We start from the raw sequence: 4,645 nt of genomic DNA, 5'->3' as shown, positions 1-4,645 counted from the left end.
TCTCTCACACACACATACACACACACACTTGCACACACGCACGCACACACACACACGCACGCACGCATGCACAAACACAAAAACACACACACACAAACACACGCTTGCACACACGCACGCACACACACGCACAAACACAAAAACACACACACACACGAACACACAACGGCTTGCACACGCGCCGCGCGCGCCGCATGCCCAGCCGCATGCGCACACACACACACACACACACACACACACACACCACACACACACACACACACACACACACACACACACACACACACACACACACACACACACACACACACACACACACACACACACACCACGCCTTCTACAGCCATCACCATGGGACATGTTTCTACCCATGGCACTCCTGTTGCACAATGTCTCCCATAGAAACTCCCCGACCCCAGTTTAATATATTACTATCAGTGTAATGTTAACAGCGTGTACACACACAAACACAGACATAAAGACATACACACACACATGCATACGCACACACACACACACACACACACACACACACACACACCCACAGGGATATCATGGTTAATCATAGAGAGGAAGACTATGACTCACGGTCGTGAGGTCCCAACATGTTGCGCAATACACTTACACAAGCCGCGTGAAACACCAGCAGAACCAGCACACAGAGTTCTCACACACACACCAAGCTCGCACAGGGAGCCACAGCTGTGTGTGCGTGTATAATCTGATTGTTTGTGTATGTGTGTATGTGTGTGTGTGTGTGTCCGTGCAAGTATGTGCGTGTGGGTCTGAACTTTTTTGGTGAGTACATTCGTCTATAAGTAGTATGACATTTCAATTACACATAATGTTTCAGCAGAAGGACACACTCCATTGGTGACAAGGAGTTCATGTGTTGTTATTATTTATGTTGTTGTTGTTGTTATGCATTGTTTTTTCTGTTGTTGTCGTTTTTTCTGCAGGTGTTGTTGTTGTGTTTTTTACCCAGACATTGTCTACATTGCCTCTGGCTATGGGCTAGACTGTGTGTAGCCGATGTGTATTTCTGTGTCTGCATTTGCTCCAAGCTATAGCAAGGCAGCTTTACAACCCATCAACTAACAAATGTGAGCAGATGTTGTTTTTCCTCTGCCTGATAGCAACTATACAATTGAGACCCATTTGTGAATGTATTGTATTATGGAGAATAACATAACAATAAATCTCTGAAAAATAACAGACTCCACTGACAACAGAGAGCGTGCGTGCGTGTGCGTGTGTGTGTGTGATTAAGACGGAAAGCAGGCTGTTAACAAACTGGCCGAGTGTTCCTGCCTTGCAGTCAAAAGCATTAATATTTCATTCAAATGGACTATCTAATAAACCCTGCAACGTTCGAGCCACAGAAAGCCATAGAGCTGAGGAAGGAATCACATATTACTGTTTAGCTGGATTAAGAGCGCAAGAGCGTAACACAATCTCCCTGTGTAAGCCCAGTGTCTGCACCAAAGGGAGCTCTCTAGGAAGAACACATCAATTACATCCGGACAAATGAAAAAGGGGTTCAAAAGCACATGGTCCTGGCATAGAACCAGCTACAGGGCTGCGCGCGCACACACACACACACACACACACACACACACACACACACACACACACACACACACAAACACACACACACACACACACACACACACACACACACAACACACACACACACACACACACACACACACGCACACACACGCACCATTTGCAGAGTTGAGTTGTGAGCTCAGACTAGCCTCCAAAACCTCCTCTAAACGTGTGTGTGTGTGTGTGGACTTATGATAGCCACCATTAACAATTTAACACACACACACACAATGGAATCAAGAACATAATGAGGGAGATTCTTAGAACTGTAATAGAGTGTGGGTGGAGGATTGTGATGCAATCGCATAGGAAGGAATCACATATTACTGTTTAGCTGGATTAAGAGCGCAAGAGCGTAACACGATCTCCCTGTGTAAGCCCAGTGTCTGCACCACCACAGGGAGCTCTCTGGGAAGAACACATCAATTACATCCGGACAAATGAAAAAGGGGTTCAAAAGCACATGGTCCTGGCATAGAACCAGCTACAGGGCTGCGCGCACACACACACACACACACACACACACACACACACACAAGCACACAACACACACACACACACACACACACACACACACACACACACACCATTTGCAGAGTTGAGTTGTGAGCTCAGACTAACCTCTAAAACCTCCTCTAAACGTGTGTGTGTGTGTGTGTGTGTGTGTGGACTTATGATAGCCATCATTAACAATTTAACACACACACACAATGGAATCAAGAAGAACATAATGAGAGGGATTCTTAGAACTGTAATAGAGTGTAGGTGGAGGATTGTGATGCAACAATGCTGAAACTAGACACTGGGCATTGAGCTCACAATATACTTGTGCTCATCCTCATCTCCTCATCGCTTCTCTTTCTCTCTCTCTCTCTCTCTCTCTCTCTCCCCCTCTCCACACACACACACACATACCCCAATATCCTCATTCAAGTCCAGAACAAGCACAGTGGTGGTCAATGTGCTTTCTAAGAATCCTAAATCCATGAGATGAGATGAGATGACATTAGATGAAATGCTACACCAGGCTGTCAGGATTTACAACCACTCATAGTTTATGACCCCCCCAAGCCAAATCTCATTGAATAACATCCTGAACCGTCATCAGGAGCTATGTAAGACGGATAGGTCACATGACACAATATGAAAGCATAACTCACCACGGCCCATGTGAAAATGAAGAGAAAATCCACATGTTGCACATTTTGCCTTTTTGTGTTGGAGTGTAATGTACTAGTGGGGGTTCACTGGTACTTAGTGAGGGTTCACTGGTAAGTGTGGGAGACGATAAGTAAGTATAAGTACTAAGTATAAGTATATATACTCTTTTGATCCCGTGAGGGAAATTTGGTCTCTGCATTTATCCCACTCTGTGAATTAGTGAAACACACACCTGCAACAGCGGCGCTCTGGGAGCAGTGAGGGGTTAGGTGCCTTGCTCAAGGGAACTTCAGCTGTGGATGTGGGCATAGGAGAGCAGTGCTCAACCACTTCCCCCACCCACATTTTTCCTACTGGTCGGGGATCGAACCGGCAACCCTTTGGTTACAAGCCCAAAGCCCTAACCAGTAGGCCACGGCTGCCCCTACTAGATGATGGAGAACAATGCCAACTACAGATAAGGCCATTAAGAGGAACTGGAAATGATAGCGAAAGCTACGTACCTACGAAATGACAGCTGTGAAATGATCGCTGTGAAAGTTCTACCAGGAAGTCCCATGGTTTACACCATCCATTCTTTACCACTAGCCAATAAGATGAGATAAGATAAGATAAGGAATACTTTATTCATCCTGAAGGACGTTTATAGGTGGCTCATGCTCGTCTTTAAAGAGTTGCGTCTGATTCAACACGTTGCTGCTTTCAGCACACCGACTCTGACGGCTCCATGTCTGTCTACTAAATCCTATTGGGTCGTTCTGGTAGAACTACCATGGAAATTCACAGACTTTCACAATTGACAGATTGTTATGATAAAGGCCAGTGTTGTTTAGGCTTGCATGTGTCTACCCGTGTGTGTGTGTGTGTGTGTGTGTGTGTGTGTGTGTGTGTGTGTGTGCATCTAACGTACCTGTATTCTTGCTGTGACAGACAATCACATAGGGCCTGAGCGGTGAAGCGAGGCTCGAGAGCAGCAATCTATAAAAACACACACAACCCCCCCCATATTTGAAAATGTCAGTGTTAGTCAGCACTCATGAAAGATTAACGTGAGCCTCCTGTATGCAGGGCTGACATCATCCTTTCCTATCACAGAGGACGCGTAACACCATGTGCAGGAAATGGGACAGGGGATTAAAAAAACACCAAGCTGCCATGGAATGGCCACATGTGTACTCATTTTCCTAGTTCAGTTTCAGGATAAAAATCTGCAAAATGTCCTCTTGGATGAAAAATGTCACAGGAGCAGCTGGGCACGTCTCCATTTAAGCACAGAAATTCTACAGTCTTTTCCCTACAAGCTTTAGATCCCTGACTAACTACATGACATTAATTATGGAATGCTGATTAGCCTACTACTAAATATTAAATAAAACATAAACACAGTATTAAACAAATAATTAAATTTAAATTAAAATGAAATTTAAAAACACATTTATTTGAGCTGGCACATATTAATGGCTTTTTAATCAAGATGTCTGATGTACAAGGGCTGTGTGTGGAGTCCTACCTTAGTGGTCTCTATGAAGGTAAGTAGAGACTGGGAATCATTCACTGAGCAGTCAGAAGCCTGAGAGAAGAGAGAGAGAGAGAGGGGGAGAGAGAGAGAGAGAGAGAGAAGGAAGGATAGGAGAAAGTAACATTTTCATGTACTAAGTCAGTTACTGATTTATTTAAACCACTTCCTGTTTTAGAGATTGAGTAAAGGTCACCGCCACCATGCCTTTATATAGAGCAATACTAAATCACTACCACACACACACAGACACACACACACACACACACACAGACACACACACACAGACACAAACACAGGGACCTAACAAATTCACACACTCCTCAACCCACATCCACGTCATCTCTGACCAGTAAA

At 44.7% G+C, this 4,645-nt stretch overlaps 1 long non-coding RNA gene across 1 annotated transcript in view; it reads right to left on the bottom strand.

Moving 5' to 3' along the window:
• LOC125301048 overlaps positions 1-4,351 on the bottom strand; it is a 12,236-nt gene extending 7,885 nt beyond the window's left edge. The window contains exons 1-2 of the long non-coding RNA XR_007194660.1: positions 4,283-4,351; positions 3,683-3,750 (exon numbers count right to left, since the gene is read on the bottom strand). This is a non-coding gene — a long non-coding RNA (uncharacterized LOC125301048). The remainder of the gene's footprint in view (positions 1-3,682; positions 3,751-4,282) is intronic.
• Between the last annotated feature and the right edge of the window lie 294 nt (positions 4,352-4,645).

Source organism: Alosa alosa, chromosome 9 (genome assembly GCF_017589495.1).
Source record: "Alosa alosa isolate M-15738 ecotype Scorff River chromosome 9, AALO_Geno_1.1, whole genome shotgun sequence".
NCBI classification, from domain to species: Eukaryota; Metazoa; Chordata; class Actinopteri; order Clupeiformes; family Clupeidae; genus Alosa; species Alosa alosa.
The sequence above is the reverse complement of the archived record's forward strand: the minus strand, read 5'-3'. Positions and strand labels throughout refer to the sequence as shown.